The sequence below is a fragment of the Triticum urartu genome, chromosome 3 (assembly GCF_003073215.2).
Source record: "Triticum urartu cultivar G1812 chromosome 3, Tu2.1, whole genome shotgun sequence".
Taxonomy (NCBI): domain Eukaryota; kingdom Viridiplantae; phylum Streptophyta; class Magnoliopsida; order Poales; family Poaceae; genus Triticum; species Triticum urartu.
In genome coordinates this window covers 294945970-294965433 of record NC_053024.1, presented here as the reverse complement: position 1 = coordinate 294965433, position 19464 = coordinate 294945970, and positions in this window count along the sequence as shown.

The window sequence follows — 19464 nt, the reverse complement described above, 5'->3', positions numbered from 1 at the left end:
TACCGCAACGCCATCCTAAAAATGTCAGCTCGGTTCGAGGGGCTTGAATTTCACCATATAGCTCGGGAAAATAATCAGGCGGCAGATGTCCTGGCACGCATCGGCGCAAAACGCGTTGTAGTCCCCCCAACATCTTCTTGGAAAGGTTGTTCAAGCCATCCGTAGTATGGGAAGGGGAGCCGAACAATAACAGCCCGGACCCAACCGCACTGCCCGACACCGAACATTCTGACACAATCGGCGGCTCTGCCAATGAAATAACACCTTCAGCCCACGTAATAATGGTCGTCATCGCCCCGTGGATAGAACCATTCCTCCCCTACCTTACTAGGCAGGAACTCCCCGAGGACCAAAATGAGGCACGCTGCATAGTGCGATGATCCAAAGCCTACAAAGTCCACGAGGGAGAGCTTTATAAGAAAAGCACTACCGGAGTCCTTCAAAGGTGCATCTCCGAAGAGGAAGGGCGGAACCTCCTGGCTGAAATTCATGCCGGACTCGGCGGTCATCACGCTACAGCTCGGTCCCTTGTAAGCAAGGCCTTCCGTACAGGCTTTTATTGGCCGACGGCCCGGGCAGACGCACATGACTTAGTCCAACGATGCGTCGGTTGCCAGCTCTTTGCAAACCAAAGCCATATGCCACCCACCGCCCTCCAAATTATCCCCATCACTTGGCCCTTCGCGGTCTGGGGGCTTGACATGGTTGGACCCCTTAAAGGCGGAACCCACAAGCAAAAATACTTACTGGTCATGGTGGATAAGTTCACCAAATGGATAGAAGCCAAGCCTGTTAAGACGGCCGAATCCGGAACGGTGATAGACTTTATATCCGGGGTTGTACACCATTACGGCGTCCCCCACAGCATCATCACTGATAACGGCATGAACTTTACGGCCGATGAGGTAAAACTCTGGTGCAAAACATGGGCATCAAGCTCGATTATGCTTTCGTCTATCACCCACAAACTAACGGCCAGGTCGAACATGCAAATGGTCTTATCATGAGTGGCATCAAACCCAGATTAGTGCGGTCCCTCAAGGAATCTAACACGCACTGGGTAGAGGAGCTCGACTCCGTACTCTGGGGGCTGCGGACCACGCCGAATCGCACCACCGGATACACACCATTCTTTATGGTGTACGGCGCAGAGGCAGTTTTGCCTTGCGACATAATTCATGACTCACCTCGAGTGCGCATGTACGAAGAAAGAGAAGCCGAGCTCGATCGGTAGGACAGTTTGGATGCATTGGAGGATCGTGATGTGGCAAAAGCCCGTTCCGCATTCTATCAACAGCAGGTTCGAAGATACCAAAGCAGAGAAGTACGGGCCAAAAATTACAACATTGGCGAATTAGTTCTACGCCTGCCGGACAATAAAAAGGACAAACTCAAGCCCAAGTGGGAAGGTCCCTTCATAATTGACCAAGTCCTGACTAGTGGAGCGTACCGCCTGCAAGATGCATCGGATAACCGACTCGAGCCGGACCCATGGAACGCAGCCCGTCTCCGAAGATTCTATGCCTAGCGCCGGACTCTGTGTTCGTCTCCATCCTCTGTCCATTTTTTATATACTATCTGTCTTACATTTCTCTCCTTCTCCCCTTCCTTTCTCTTATAGCCTTTAAAGGCTCATCAAATGACGTGCTATTCACACTCATTAAACCTGGGGGCTTCTTTTAACAGAAGCTTATTTATACGGGCTTCATGCCCAACACATGTGTTACACTTCGGCATGTACCTTTTATTTCACCATTATATGCATCGATATGACTTAAGTTTTGGCCAAGCTGGGTTGCCTGGCTCCTGTGCTTACCCCTACATTCCCGATTATTCGGCTAGGCGGTAAAGGGAGCACCTCTGCGATTGTTACTGCCAGATCAGCCGGATGTGTACCTCAGACTGGGTGAAGCCGAAAGCTAGCGTTCTTAAGGGAATATTCGGTCGGTGACCTAAAAGATGATCTTTTAACTTATCTATTTATACGCCCCCAGATGCTTTTTCTCGCGTCTTTTTCGCAGAATGGGCAAGCACTTTAGGGCATGCCTCCCAGGGAAAGGAACCCCTAACGGAACTATTCTCCCTGGAAGATGTTTCTTACTAACCATGTAATATAACATAACTAGTCGGGCACTTGTCTGTTCACGCACTAATGACCCCTATGCCTGGTCTCCATGCATTCCCTGGTTCTTATATAACCGCATGGGAATTCAGACACACTCTGGACCGTCAGGTCCCGAGGCTGAAGCGAAAAGGTCGGCCATGACAAATGATCTACAATCCGGCTAGAAGGCATTATAAATGTCAATTAAATTACATAGTCATTCTGACTGATTGTATTCCTCTTCAATACCATCTAACAGGCTGTCTAATTTACAGTCCTGCTGGGAATACTTTGCGGCCAATTCTACTTGGTCGTATACTAAGCTTACAGGGATCTCCTTCCCATCGGGCCCCACAGGACCGATCTCGGCCATGTGGTTGGGGTCAGCCTTTATGTACCGCGTCTTTACCATGGCCCAGGCCTCCCTAGCGCCTTGACGGTAGGCCGATATCTTCCACAATCAGAAGCGCCGCCGTGCTCCCTTTAGCTTCTCTGCAAGCTCTCCAAGACCTTCGGGCATGGAGATGGATGGCCACAAGGCCTGGGCGACGCCTTGCATCGCCTGCCGAACTCGCTCGAGCAGTTGCGAGAGCTCGGGAAGAAGGTCACCCGTAGAACCGGGCATCTCCTCTGCAGGACGACCTGTTAGCACACCTACAGACATTACTCTGTTAGTCGACTTCCCCGCCGAAATTTTTTCAAAGGTTCGTTCAAGCACTTACTAAATATGCCGCGCCGAAGCCGCTGATTCTCCTTAACGGAGTCCAACAGCTGGGCACGAACATCCTTCAGTTCAACGCCCAGCTTGGTGTTGGCATCTTGGAGATCGTTCTTCTCCCGCCTCACCTTTGTCAGCACCTTCTCACCAGCCTTCAGCTGGCATAGGAGGTGTTGCCTTTCCGGATTCAATCTGGCGCCATCTGCAATTTCATTTGTCAGATTCACACCCATGCCGTGCTTCGCAAAATGCTTATCTTTTGAAGTGTATATTACCAGAGGGGGTCTCCTTGGGCTCCCCTACCGCGGCTAGTGCGGCCTCAAATTGGGCTTTGCACTCTTCCAGCTCCTGGGACAGTAGGGAATTCTTTTCTGTAAGAACCTGCATAACAAATGATCCTTAAATCAGTTGTTCTAACTGTTTCAAGTCTCGGGGGCTACTGGTATATATATATAATTACCAAAATTTTCTTACCCTTATGTCTTTTACATATTGCTCCGTGGCTCTGGCTAGACCATTTTGAGCGGCACGGAGGTACGCATCTCCCGACTTGAAGGCATCTAATGCCTCTTGGGAGAAACAAGTGTCGCGAAGAATTGTCCGGCGACGCCTGTGGTTCAAGGCACTCTCCACCTCAGAGTTGGTGGCAGACAACCTGTCCACATCCTCCATCGGAGGAGCGTCCGGTGCGTGCCTTGTGTTCGCCTTCGCCTCCAGACCAGGCTTTGGAGCCTGGCTGGTGGAGGCGCGATTGGCAGCCTCTCCGAATATAGTCCGGCGAGGTCTCTTTGTCCTGAAGAGAGCACGAGTGTTAATATGCCTTGAAGGTATAACACCTGGGATAAGGGGGCGCGCCATACCTTTGCGCTGACGCCTCGGTCCGGACTGCACCTCTTTTCTGCCCAAGGGGCCCTGCGGCCCCTCGTTGGCTTGTCGCCGCAGGTTCGGCCTCCCGTCTCAGAAACCTCCCCTGCAAAGCTCGGTTGTAATCAGGAAACTGAAAACACGAGAGGGCGGACCCCTATTCGGGGTACTGGGACTTCGATCTCAGTTACCTGGGAGGCCGGGATTAGCCCTGGGTAATCGGCCGTAATGGCCACCAAGGCATTGTCCTTGCTCAATTGATGGAACACTCCATCAATCGGCTCCACAGATAAGTCCGGATCCTCTTGAGAGGTCGGGTCGAAGGACCGTCCTGGGTCCTCGGGTTGTGGAGGAGGGCTGTTTATTTCTTTAACAGCCTGGCACAGTTCATGCGTTGAAGTCGCTAGACTGAATATTTAACAATGGGGATATAAAACGGATGGGCAAGATGCGATCACTTACCCATCTTGGAGGATTGTACATAGAAAATCCACCCTTTGGGTCGACGCGGAGAAAATCCTCCTCTTCTCCCTTGTACAAAGAAGACAAGGTCTTTGTTAGAGCCACAGCCGAATCCGGCCCCTTACGGCCGTAGCGGGTGGCATTGTCCTCCCCGTTGAAGTCCCACATGGGGTGGCCTCTGTACTGTAGCGGCTGCACCCCTCGCATGATGCATGCGGCCATGACCCCGATCATGGTCAGTCCGGAATGAGCTAACAATCTTATCCGGCCCATCAGGTAACGGACGTCCTTGTCACTTTACCTCTGAGGGCTCCATGGACGCCAACTTAGGCGCTTCTTTAGTGGAGCACTATCGAACTCGGGGAGGCCGATCCGGACAGGATCCGGCAGTGGGACGTCCTCTATGTAAAACCATTCCGAAGGCCAGTCCTCAGACGCCTTCTTTGGGGTTCCGGATAGATATCCGGTCCCGGCGATGCGCCACACTTCGGCTCCGCCCACTTGATGCATCGACCCCTTCTGAGAGCGGGGCACAAGGCAGAATAGCTCTTTCCACAGCCCGAAATGAGCCTCAACACCCAAAAATAGCTCGCAGAGGGCTACGAAGCCCGCCATATGCAATATGGAGGCAGGCGTAAGATTGTGTAGCTGGAGGCCATAGAACTCCGGGAGCCCCCGGAGAAACGGATGGATTGGAAATCCAAGCCCTCTTATTAAATAAGGGACGAGGCATACCCGCTCTCCTTTGGAGGGATTAGGGGCACTCTCCGCTTGCTCTCTGCCATTATAGATGGCAAGACCGGCTCGAACCGGGACCATATAGGCCGGGGGAAGAAATCCCTTGGTCTGGAGCATCACTAGCTCGCTATGCGGGATGGAGCATCTCTTCCAATATCCAGGCTGAGGGCTGGAAGGGCGAGAGGAGGAGTTGCGACGGCTGGCCATGGTGGTATGGACCTTTGTCAGATGCGCTCTGATGAACACTCGCGAAGGGGAGAAGGTGTGGTTTGGATCTAAATCCTCGTCCCCTTAAATGGGCGGCTCATTTACGCGGCTAGGGGTGTGGAAGTAAAAACACTCGGACTTTTCATATTCATTTGACACGTGGGAGACGGCCATTATTGGGCGTAGAAGCCAAGGAGCGCGACATTTACAAGAAACCGGACTTTATTCAATAGGTACACGGAATTTGGAGGAGAACCCGCCTTGCAATGCCGAAGACAATCTGCGCGCCGGACTCATCGTCATTGAAGCCTGGTTCGGGGGCTATTGAGGGAGTCCTAGATTAGGGGGTGTCCGGATGGCCGGACTATACCTTCAGCCGGACTCCTGGACTATGAAGATACAAGATTGAAGACTTCGTCACGTGTCCGGAAGGGACTTTCCTTGGCGTGGAAGGCAAGCTTGGCGATACGGATATGTAGATCTCCTACCATTGTAACCGACTTTGTGTAACCCTAACCCTCTCCGGTGTCTATATAAACCGGAGGGTTTTAGTCCGTAGGAAAACATACAGAACAACAATCATACCATAGGCTGGCTTCTAGGGTTTAGCCTCTCCGATCTCGTGGTAGATCTACTCTTGTACTACCCATATCATCAATATTAATCAAGCAGGACGTAGGGTTTTACCTCCATCAAGAGGGCCCGAACCTGGGTAAAACTTCATGTCCCTTGCCTCCTGTTACCATCCGGCCTAGACGCACAGTTCGGGACCCCCTACCCGAGATCCGCCTGTTTTGACACCGACAATGGCCTCGACCTCCTGACATGGGTAGTAGAAGTAAATTCTCTCTATAGATTTGACGAAGGTGATATTCCTTATACTAAATCTGCTAGTCAATGCTTAGATGAATTGGATAACTTTATTGTCAAACAATAAAACTTTAATGCATATGTAAGTAGACAATTGAAATGAAATGCTTATATGATTGAACGCTTGAGTGACTTTATGTTTAGAAATGTTAATGATGTCAGGGGTGTGAGTAAACATGCATCCAATAAAAACCCAAGTAGAACAAGTCATGAAGTCACAAAATGATTTGCTTAATGAGATGAACAATAAGATGAATGATCATGTTGTTAGAGTTATGACTAGGGGTGCTAAAATGCCTCAGGAACCCTTGTATCCTAAAGGTCACCCTAAAAGAATTGAACAAGACTCTTAAAGAATTAATACTGATGCACCTAGTCCATCTGAAAAGAAAAATAGATAAGCCTTTGCATGCCTCTAGTGAACCTACTATAGACACACTTGGAAATCCAAATGATATATCTATTTCTGATGCTGAAACACAATCTATTGATAAACATGAACCTAGTAATAATGATAATGATGATGTTCGTGTTGATGCTCAACCTAGTAATGATAATGATGTGGAAATAGAACGTGTTGTTGATCTTGATAACTCACAACCTAAGAACAAAAGATATGATAAAAGAGACTTCATTGCTAGGAAACATGGTAAAGAAAGAGAACCATGGGTTCAGAAACCCATGTCTTTTCCTCCTAAAGCTTCAAAGAATAAGGATGAAGAAGAATGTGAGCGCTTTGTTAAAATGCTTAGACCTATCTTTTTGCGCCTTCGTTTGACTGACATTCTAAAAATGTCTCATTATGCTAAGTACATGAAAGATATTGTTACTAATAAAAGAAAGATACCGAAAGCTGAAATTTCCACCAAGCTTGCAAGTTATTCATTTAAGGGTGGAATACCAAAGAAACTAGGAGACCTAGGGATACCAACTATACCATGCTCCGTTAAAAAAACTATGTTAAAACTGTTTTGTGTGATCTAGGAGCCGGTGTTAGTGTTATGCCTTTCTCTTTGTATCGAAGACTTGATTTGAATAAGTTGACACCAACTGAAATCTCTTTGCAAATGGCTGATAATTCAGCTGCTATACCCATCGGTATTTCTGAGGATGTGCATGTCGTAGTTGCAAATGTTACTATCTTAATGGACTTTGTTATTCTTGATATATACCCAAGGACGACAGTATGTCGATCATCCTTGGTAGACCTTTTTTGAATACTGCAGGGGCTATTATTGATTGCAACAAAGGCAATGTCACTTTTCATGTCAATGGCAATGAGCATACGGTACACTTTTCTAAGAAACAACCTCAAGTGAATAGTATCAATTCTATTGAAAAAAATCAATTACTATTGGAGGTTTTGAATTCCCTATTCCTACTATCAAAAAGAAATATGAAACTCTTATTGTTGGGGACATGCATATCCCCATTGAGGTAACCTAGTGTTATATGAAGATTCTCAGATTTCATGTCATTCGGGAGAAGTTTGTTAATAAGAATTGATCAACCTTATTAATGGATTCCTTTTGGCGGGCATGTGGTCGATGAATTTAGTAAACACTACTTTTTGTACCCACTTTTTACTTTCTGTTATTTATAATTAATAAAGTATACCCCGATTTTACTATTTTCTGAATTATCCATGCAATAAAAAATGACCAGAAAATAAAAGTTCTCCAAATGCCTTGAAAATTTAATATTCTTTTTCTACAAAATATAAAAAATAGTGGCATTGAACACACCATGGGGGGTGCACCCGTGAGCCACAAGCTCATAGGGCGCGCCCAGCAAGCTTGCGAGGCCCACGTAGGCCCCCTCACTTATTGTTGTCACCCATGCTCTTCTTCTTCCTCCAGAAAAAATCAACTGCTTGTTCAAACTCGTGTTCCTGCTCTCTAAGCTGCGATTTTCGATCTCCTTGCTCGTAGCTCCATTTCCAAAAAATTGTTTTGGTGGATTGCTCATCGATATGTGACTCCTCCGTTGGTCCAATTAGTTTTTGTTCTAGTGGTTTATCGTTTGCACATTTAGCAACTGTTGGTGACCATGTTCTTGAGCTTGCATGTCAAATTTATATGGTTCAAAGTAGTTTTGGTGCAAGATATGGCCTATAGACACTTGTAGGAGTAGTTGCTATCAATTTTGTTGAGTTTAGTTCACCTTTATTTTGAGTTACTAAAATTTTCAGAAATTTTCAAAGGGATAAAATGTTTAGGAAGATGTTCCAAGGAGGTTCCTCGAGCAAGAAATCCCCAAGGCTCGCTCTGCGTGAGCCACACCTCGAACCATCGTGGGAAGCTCTAGTGCAACCTTGAGAATGGCCGTTGGATTATTTCATGAGTCAAGCTGGTTTTAAGGAAGAATTTGATATGTACGTGCACAATGCCGGCATGAAGGACTTCTTGTCAGATAAGTGCTTACAATATAACAATTTCACTGATTCTTTTGTGTGGAGATTTGAGTATTCAGTCCATCACAATACACATTCTGTTTTATTTAATCTCTATGAAAAATCATTTCGCATGGACCTTCAAGAATTCAATGAAGCATGCAAAATTCCGCAATGGGGCACTTATACTGAACCTCGCAAATATGATTGCACTAAGTTCCTTCCTAGCATCACTATGGGTGAAACTAGAAGCATAACACAAGCTACTATAGGGAGCATTCACTTTCCTACTTTACGTTATTTTGCTCTCTTCATAGGTAGATGCATTAACGGTAAGCATGACCATAGCCACCTTTGCGCTCCTGATCTGAGCATCCTTAAGAGTGAAGTAATGAATGATAAACAATTTAACTTGGGGGGCTATTATTGCACGTCGGTTATATAACAATGCCTTAGATGGAGATTTTTATGGTGGAATTTATGCCACTTATTAGGCTAATTATCTTGGGGTACCTATAAGAGAAGATGATACCCAGTTTCTGCATGTGTTCCTTGATTATGCAGCTATGGAACGCTTTCAGTTCCTTGAAAGGGGCGACCTACCATTCGGGTATAGACTCGTCTTTAATAGGTGTCGCATTTCCCATATTATGCTTCCCGCTCCTGCTTTCTTTAACTTTCAGGAAAAATGGAGATATTTCATATGGAGGAGGCAGAGGAGTATGAGAGGGCGAGGGAGACCGCTTGCCTCAACGAGGCAACTTGCCAAGCGGTGGCAGCTGCAATCCAGTACATCCCGAACTACGACTACAACTATCATCTAGGCTAGTCGTGGCCATAGACCAACTTCGGCCAAAAGCCTAAGCTTTGGGGAGTATGTACCTTTCATCGACATTACATTCATACATCACACATTCACTCCAGTTGTCAGTGTTCATCCTTTTTCATTGTATAATCCATGTTAATTTTATTTTGCTTTCTTTTTGTGTGTTTGAATTTATTTATTTTACAAAAACCCAAAAATATTTCTCTTTTATTTTCGGTTTCTCTTTCTAGATTTATTTGTTCAGTAGTTAGTAGTACTAAAAGAAAACCCAAAAAGATTTCTCATTCTTCTTTTTCTTCTTGGGAGATTTCCCGTGTACATAGTTTTCATTCTCGTTTTCATTTTTTCTTTCTTTGTGCTTTCTTCAGAAAAAATAAAAACTCCAAAAATATTTCAGTGTGTTCCTTTGAATTTTTTTTCTTTGGGTTGTAAGGAGAAGACCGTGATGAAAATGTTGAGTGGCTCTCATATGCATTATTGTTGATCTAACAAAGAGCCCATATTACCTTGTCTTCTCCTTTGAATAAATGTTTGCAGATTCCAGCTTAGTCCACGGCATGTGCACTCTTATTATTATTCACATCGTTCAGTCGTGCAAGTGAAGGGCAATAATGACATTTTTTGATGAATTGATTGAGGTGAAGAAAAGCTGGTATGAACTCAACCTATTTTGTTTTTGTAAATATGATTAGATCATTGTTCTTGATTCATCCTATTATGAATGAAACATGTTTGTAATGACAATTAGAGATCATAGTTACTCATGCCATGCTTAATTAGCTAGGAGTTGATAATGGTTTATCATGTGTGTCAACATGCATTTAAAATGGTTATGATGTAGTATGATAGGATGGTATCCTCCTATGAATGATTCAAGTGGCTTGACTTGACACATGTTCACACATGTAGTTGAATCAAAACCAACAAAGCCTCCATGATATTTATGTTCATGGTGATTTATATCCTACTCATGCTCGTATTCAATGTTGATTAACCTCAATGCATGTTTATGACCATTGTCGCTCTCTAGTTGGTCGCTCCTCAATCTATTTGCTAGCCTTCACTTGTACTAAGTGGGAATACTGCTTGTGCATCCACTTCCTTAAAACCCAAAGTTAGAGCATCTCTAGCCGCGCCCCCAACAAGGGCCCCCAGGTGATTTTTCGGCCGCCGGCGCCGAAAAATCGGCCCAGTCGAGCCTCCAAAGACCCTTTTTCGCCGGCTCGGGCCGAAATTGACGTCGGCGGACCCAGGCCGAACCCGGTGCACTGGGGGCGCTTGGGGGCGCCGGCTGAATCGTTTTTGGCGCGAAAATTGGCGGGCCGTCCTTGGCAGCAACTCAGCTCTTCTCGCCGCTTTGTCGTCCTCATTGCCTCGGTTCTCATGGCGGAATCAATACCAAAGCTACCGCGCGCTGCCGCGCCGGTCAGCCTCCTCCATTGATGCCTCACGGGCGGCGCGATGAAGATGGGATGACGTGCGTCCCTCGCCCGCCACGCGTACACACGGCGGCACGCGTACGCGGGGCGCCTCCACCTATATAAGCCGCCCCCAACGCGCCAGTGACGCACAGGCTCTCCACCGCTGACGCCCTCGTTCCTCGACACCCCCCATTCCTCCCTCTCTTCTCACTGTTTCCAGTTCAACCATGGTCGAGCGCTTTCCCGGTGATGGCGCGGTGGCGAACGGCTTCGGCCGCCGCCACCTTCAGGAGGACGAAGCTCGGCTCCTCTATGAGGCCGAGTACCCGGTCTCGTCGGACATGTGGGTGCCCGGGGCGTGGAGGATCAGCGCCGGCGGGGTCTCGGTGCCACCGCCGCCCACCGGGGTGGTGCAGTGTCTGGAGATCACGTGTATCCATGCCAATATGCCGCAGGCGGCGAGGGAAGGTCCACGGTACGTCCCCGACAGCCCGCTATGGGAACCCTACTTCCGTCGCCGCCACGCCGAGCAGCTCGAGGCCACCAACGGCCTGGTGCCCTCCGGAAGGCTCAACTCCGAAGGCCGCCGCCGATGGTGGGGTATTCCCGGCCGCACGCTGGAGGCCGTCCTCGAGTACATCGAGGGCGGCAACACGCCCAGGCTGGAGTACCCTGCTCCCCCGTCCTTCTCCCACCGGAGTGGGAGCTCGTGGATGCCGAGGCGCATGGATCCGGGGGCGTCCTCCTCCTCGTCCGGCCGCTCATCCGCGTCCGGCTTTCCCTGCCTCCGCCCCGTCAAGCCAGAGCCCCGGGACACGCCGGTCAGCCAGCGCACCCGCAGCTCCGGCGTCCGCATTGCCGACTCCTCCCCCACCTCTGGCCGCCTCATCCTCATCAGGCCGAAGGTGGAGCCCGCCCTCCCCGCGGAGTACGAGGCCATTGTCCAGCGTGGCTTCTCCGACAAGGCCGCCTGAAAGTGGGCGCGGGACAACTACCTCTGCGACGAGATGGTCCGGCAGCACCGAGCCCTGGAGGAGATAGCCACCCGCAAATGTGGGCGCGAGAACGAGAACGGCGTGTGGTCCTCGACAGCGACGACGATGAGGACGCCCCTAGATCATCCAACCCGCCGCGCCAACTAGGGGAGGGTGCAGCAGGGACGGCGGCCGCGGAGGAGGCGACGACGACAATGGCGGTGGCGGCGGCAGCAACTACACGCAATTCTATAGGCTCCTCGGCATGTAGAGCTTCAAGGGCGGCGGGCGGCGAGGAACGGCGAGGGCGATGGCGGGCCTAGTAGCGCTTTTTTCTTCTTTTGTAAAATATTTTAAATATGTATGAACTCGCCGAAGTTTGGTTGAATTTGCACCGCGGTTTGCACCGGTGGGCCCCCAGGGGGCGGTTTTTAGCGCCTCCTGGGGGGCCAACGGCTGGAGATGCTCTTATTCCATATGAGTCCACTATACCTACCTATATGTGGTAATTACCTACCATTCCAAGTAAATTTGCATGTGCCAAACTCTAAATCTTTAAATAATAATTGGTTTTGTATGCCCAAATCGCTCATGAAATGACAGAGGGCGGTCAATATCTTCCATGCTAGGTGGGTTATTCTCACGACGAGTGTTTGTTCGCTTGTCATTCATGACAAAGTGGCTGGTAATTGGGATGCCCAGTCCTATGATCAAAATCAAAATCAAAATATAATAATGAAACAAAACTCCCCCGGATTGTTGTTGGTATGGAGGGCACCCGAGGATTCGACTAGCCATGGCTTGTGTTTGTCAGTGGAGGGGGAGTAAAATTTACCTTCCTTTTTGGGAACCGCCTATAATGTATCTAGCATGGAAGATGGTGAAAACTCTCGGTCGCTATGTTGACAATGAAAACATACCTCCCAAAATTATATTCATCTCTGTTTTAAAAACTTTGAGCTCTGGCACCTCTGCAAATCCATTCTTCCCTCTGCGAAGGGCCTATCTATTTACCTTTATTGTTCAGTCATCATCTTCTTATTAAAGCACCATCTGGAGAGCACTATTGTCATTTTCATGATTTGTGTTTAGTTTATGTTGAGTATGAGTGTGACTAGATCTCTTTTACCATGAATTACAATGTCTAGTCAGTGCTTGAACTTTAGAGGTGCTCTCCATTTATGTTTTGTGGTCTCAGAAAAGCTAGCGAGATACCATTATGTCATATTATATCATGATTGTTTTGAAAAAAGTGTTGTCATCCGAGATATCTTATTATTGCTTGCTAGTTGGTTATGTCATTGATATGAGTAAATGTGATACCTAAATGTTATCGTGAATATGGTTAGTTCGTAATCTTTGCTAAAAACTTGAACATGGTTAGGCATATTTAGAACAAGAAGACCAAACAGAGTTTGTAAAAGTTTATCTTTGTCACTTTCAATTTGTCAACTGAATTGCTTGAGGACACACAATGAGTTTAGCTAGGGGGAGTTGGTACGTCTCTATTGTATCTACTTTTCCAAACACTTTTTCTCTTGTTTTAGACTCTAGTTTGCATGATTTGAATGAAACTAACCCGGATGACGTTGTTTTCAGCAGAATATGGTGTTGTTTTTGTGCAGAAATCAAAGTTCTCAGATTGACCTGAAAATTTATGAAGAATTTTTGTGGAATATATAAAAAATACTAGTGGAAAAAGATACCAGAGGGGGGCCACCCAGGAGCCACAAACTCAGGATGCACACCTACCCCCCCCCCCAAGGCACGCCCTGCAGGCTTCTGGGCCCCCTGGACCTCCGGCAACCCTGACTCCAACTCCATATATACCTATTCGCCAAGAAAAAAATCAGAGAGAAGGACTCATTGCGTTTTACGATATGGAGTTAGCGCCACCTCATGTTCTTCATCGGGAGGGCTGATCTGGAGTCCGTTCAAGGCTCCGGGGAGGGGAATTCGACGCCGTCATCATCATCAACCTTCCTTCATCACCAATTTCATGATGCTCACTGCCGAGAGTGAGAAATTACTTCGTAGGTTTGCTGGACGGTGATGGATTGGATGAGATCTATCATGTAATCGAGTTAGTTTTGTTAGGGCTTGCTGCCTAGTATCCACTATGTTCTGAGATTGATGTTGCTATGACTTTGCTATGCTTAATGCTTGTCACTAGGGCCTGAGTGCCATGATTTCAGATCTGAACCTATTATGTTTTCATGAATATATGTGTGTTCTTGATCCTATCTTGCAAGTTATATGCACCTATTACGAGTTATGATCCGCATACCCCAAGGTGAGAATAATTGGGATTCTTTCCGGTGATTACCGTAGTTTGTGGAGTTCATGTATTCACTAAGTGCAAATGCTTTGTTCCGGTTCTCTATTAAAAGGAGGCCTTAATATCCCTTAGTTTTCTTATGGACCCCGCTGCCACGAGAGGGCAGGACAAAGGATGTCATGTAAGTTCTTTTCCATAAGCATGTATGACTATATACGGAATACCTGCCTACATTATATTGATGAATTGGAGCTAGTTCCGTGTCACTCTAGGTTATAACTGTTACATGATGAGTGCCATCCAACACAATTATCCATCACTGATCTGATGCCTGTGAGCTTTTCATCTATTGATCTTTGCTAAGTTACTTTTGTCGTTGTTGTTGTTACGATCACTACAAAATTGTTACTGTTCCTATTGCTACTATTACCGTTACTACCATATTGCTTTGTTATTGATTACCTTGTTGCAGATATTAAGTCTTTCGGGTGTGGTTGAATTGAAAACTCAACTGCTAATACTTGTGAATATTCTTTAGCTCCCCTTGTGTCAAATTGATAAATTTGGGTTGAATACTCTACCCTCGAAAATTGTTGCGATCCCCTACACTTGTGTGTTATCATTGATCTCAGTCCTACCGAAACATTCCTATCCGGACCCACTGAGATGATCCCTATACACTGTCATATGCCAAACCCTAGCACTTTGGTACAGCCAAAATGGAACTCGGTCCCACGGAGATGGCCTGACCAAGTTTCTGTAATGAAGTTGCTTAATTTCGGAATCACCGAGATGAACTGATTGGAATTTTTTAAATGAGGTCTTTCCCTAGCCATCGCACTTCGGTCCCACCAAGTTAGTATGATCGGTCTCACCGAAAACCCTAACGGTCAAGTCTTTTCTACTAGTCGGTCTCACCGAGATTTTCATGTCGGTGTCATCGAGTTGGGTCAAAGACTGTAACAGTTGGATTTTTGGTGCTGCCTATTTATACCCCTCCACCACCACCTACTCTCTAAGAGAGCCATCAGACTGAACCACAACTTCCACTACTCATTTTCCGAGAAGAGAACCGCCTACTCATGTGTTTAGATCAAGAGATTCCAGTCCAACCATTTAAACCTTGATTTCTAGCCTTACCCAAGTTGCTTTCCATTCATTCCTCTCATCCACCGAAGCCAATTATTTGAGAGAGTGTTTAAGTATTGGGGAGACTATCATTTGAAGCACAAGAGCAAGGAGTTCATCATCAACAACACCGTCTATTACCTTATGGAGAGTGGTGTTTCCTAGATTGGTTAGGTGTCACTTGGGAGCCTCCAAGATTGTGGAGTTGAACCAAGGAGTTTGTAAGGGCAAGGAGATCGCCTACTTCATGAAGATCTACCCCAAGTGAGGCAAGTCCTTCATGGGCGTTGGCCATGATGGAATAAACAAGGTTGATGTAGGATCGAAAGTATGTCTAGAGGGGGTGATTAGACTACTTGACCAAATAAAAATCTATTCTTTTCCCAATTTTAGTTGTGGGCAGATTTTAGCAATTATGACAAGTCAAGCAATCAACCTACACATGCAATTCTGAGAGTATAGCAGCGGAATTTAAAACATTGCATATGAAGGTAAAAGGAAGGGTTTGGAGAAGGTAGACACAATGGAAACACGAAGATTTTTGGCGTGGTTTCGATAGGTGGTGCTATCGTATGTCCACGTTGATGGAGACTTGAACCCACAAAGAGTAACGGCTGCGCGAGTCCACAGAGGGCTCCACCCACGAAGGGTCCATGAAGAAGCAACCTTGTCTATCCCACCATGGCCATCGCCCACAAAGTACTTGCCTCACTCAGTGTCGTGGTTTCGTCACGGTAGATGTCCTCGTGAAAGGGCTAAGTTGTGAGGCCATCGCAACTAGGTGATAGCTTGAACGGGGTTGGTCGGAATAGAGAGATGCAAGTTTTACCTAGGTCCGGCCCCTCACGGTGGAGGTAAAAGCCTACGTCCTACTTGAAGCCGGTGAAGGAAATATGCCCTAGAGGCAATAATAAAGTTGTTATTTATATTTACTTATATCATGATAAATGATTATTATTTATGCTAGAATAATATTAACCGAAAACTTAGTACATGTGTGAATACATAGACAAACAGAGTGTCCCTAGTATGCCTCTACTTGACTAGCTCATTAATCAAAGATGGTTAAGTTTCCTGACCATAGACATGTGTTGTCATTTGATGAACGGGATCACATCATTAGAGAATGATGTGATGGACAAGACACATCCGTTAGCTTAGCATAATGATCATTTAGTTTTATTGATATTGCTTTCTTCATGACTTATACATGTTCCTCTGACTATGAGATTATGCAACTCCCGAATACCGGAGGAACACCTTGTGTGCTATCAAACCTCACAATGTAACTGGGTGTTTATAAAGATGTTCTACAGGTGTCTCCGATGGTGTTTGTTGAGTTGACATAAATCGAGATTAGGATTTGTCACTCCGTGTATCGAAGAGGTATCTCTAGGCCCTCTTGGTAATGCACATCACTATGAGCCTTGCAAGCAATGTGACTAATGAGTTAGTTACGGGATAATGCATTACGGGACGAGTAAAGAGACTTGCCGGTAACGAGATTGAACTAGGTATGAAGATACCGACGATCGAATCTCGGGCAAGTAACATACCGATGACAAAGGGAACAACGTATGTTGTTATGCGGTTTGACTGATAAAGATCTTCATAGAATATGTAGGAACCAATATGAGCATCCAGGTTCCACTATTGGTTATTGACCGGCGATGTGTCTCGGTCATCTCTACATAGTTCTCAAACCCGTAGGGTCCGCACGCTCAACGTTCGATGATGATTTGTATTATGAGTTATGTGATTTGATGACCGAATGTTGTTCGGAGTCCCGGATGAGATCACGGACATGACGAGGCGTCTTGAAATGGTCGATAGGTAAAGATCGATATATTGGAAGGTTATATTCGAACACCGGAATGGTTCTGAAGTGTTTCGGGTATTTTTCGGAGTACCGGGAGGTTACCGAAACCCCCCGGGGAAGTAGTGGGCCTTAATGGGCTTTAGTGGAAAGGAGAGAAGGGCCGCAAGGGGTGCCCCCCCCAATGGCTGGTCTAAATTGGACTAGGAGGGGGCGGTGCCCCCCTCTTTCCTTCTCCCTCTCTTCCTCCTTCCCTCTCTTCCTCCTTCCCTCTCTCTCCCTCTTGAAAAGGAAGGGGACTCCAACTAGGATTGGGGAATCCTAGTTGGACTCCCCTATGACGCGCGCCCCTCCTAGGCCGGCCTCCTCCTCCTCCCTCCTTTATATACGTGGGCAAGGGGCACCCCAAAGCACAACAAACAATCTCTTAGCCGTGTGCGGTGCCCCCCTCCACAATTCAACACCTCAGACATATCGTCATAGTGCTTAGGTGAAGCCATGCGCCGGTAACTTCATCATCACCGTTGCCACGCCGTCGTGCTGACGGAACTCTTCCTCGTCCGCAACTGGATCAAGAGCTTGAGGGACGTCATCGTGTTGAACGTGTGCTGAACACGGAGGTGCCGTATATTCGGTACTTGGATCGGTTGGATTGTGAAGACGTTCGACTACATCAACCGTGTTACTAAATGCTTCCGCTTTCGGTCTATGAGGGTACATGGACACACTCTCCCCTCTCGTTTCTATGCATCTCCTAGATAGATCTTGCGTGGTCGTAGGAATTTTTTTGAAATATTGTGTTCCCCAACAGTGGCATCCGAGCCAGGTCTATGTGTAGATGTTATATGCATGAGTAGAACACAAAGAGTTGTGGGCTATAATAGTCATACTGCTTACCACCAACGTCTTACTTTGATTCGGTGGCATTGTTGGATGAACGGCCCGGACCGACATTACATGACCGCGTTCACGAGTCTGGTTCTACCGACGTGCTTCGCACACATGTGGCAGGCGGGTGGCTGTTTCTCCAACTTTAGTTGAATCGAGTTTGAATATGGCCAGTCCTTGTTGAAGGTTAAAACAGCACACTTGACAAAAAATCGTTGTGGTTTTGATGCGTAGGTAAGAACGGTTCTTGCTAGAAGCCCATAGCAGCCACGTAAAACTTGAAAAAACAAAGTAGAGGATGTCTAACTTGTTTTTGCAGGGCATGTTGTGATGTGATATGGTCAAGACATGATGATATATAAATTGTTGTATGAGATGATCATGTTTTGTAAAAGTTATCGACAACTGGCAGGAGCCTTATGGTTGTCGCTTTATTGTATGAAATGCAATCGCCATGTAATTGCTTTACTTTATCACTAAGCGGTAGCAATAGTCGTAGAAGCAATAGTTGGCGAGATGATAACGATGCTACGATGGAGATCAAGGTGCCAAGCCGGTGATGATGGAGATCATGACGGTGATTTGGAGATGGAGATCAAAGGCACAAGATGATGATGGCCATATCATGTCACATATTTTGATTGCATGTGATGTTTATCCTTTATGCATCTTATTTTGCTTAGTACAGCGGTAGCATTATAAGATGATCCCTCACTAAATTTCAAGGTACAAGTGTTCTCCCTGAGTATGCACCGTTGCTACAATTCGTCGTGCCGAGACACCACGTGATGATCGGGTGTGATAAGCTCTACGTTCACATACAATGGGTGCAAGCCAGATTTGCACGTGCAGAATACTCTGGTTAAACTTGACGAGCCTAGCATATGCAGATATGGCCTCGAAACACTGAGACCGAAAGGTCGAACGTGAATCATATAGTAGATATGATCAACATAGTGATGTTCACCATTGAAAACTACTCCATCTCACGTGATGATCGGACATGGTTTAGTTGATATGGATCACGTGATCATTTAGATGACTAGAGGGATGTCTATCTAAGTGGGAGTTCTTAAGTAATATGATTAATTGAACTTTAACTTATCATGAACTTAGTACCTGATAGTATTTGCATGTCTATGTTGTTGTAGATCAATGGCCCGTGCTACTGTTCCCTTGAATTTTAATGCCTTCCTAGAGAAAGCTAAGTTGAAAGATGATGGTAGCAACTACACGGACTGGGTCCGTAACTTGAGGATTATCCTCATTGCTGCACAGAAGAATTACGTCCTGGAAGCACCGCTAGGTGCAAGACCCGCTGCAGGAGAAACTCCGGACGTAATGAACGTCTGGCAGAGCAAAGCTGATGACTACTCGATAGTTCAGTGTGCCATGCTTTATGGCTTAGAATCGGGACTTCAAAGACGTTTTGAACGGCATGGAGCATATGAGATGTTCCAAGAGTTGAAGTTAATATTTCAAGCAAATGCCCAAATTGAGAGATATGAAGTCTCCAATAAGTTCTATAGCTGCAAGATGGAGGAGAATAGTTCTGTCAGTGAACATATACTCAGAATGTCTGATTACCACAACCACTTGACTCAGCTGGGAGTTAATCTTCCTGATCATAGTGTCACTGACAGAGTTCTTCAATCACTGCCACCAAGCTACAAAAGCTTTGTGATGAACTATAATATGCAAGGGATGGATAAGACAATTCCCGAGCTCTTCGCAATGCTAAAGGCTGCGGAGGAAAAAATCAAGAAGGGGCATCAAGT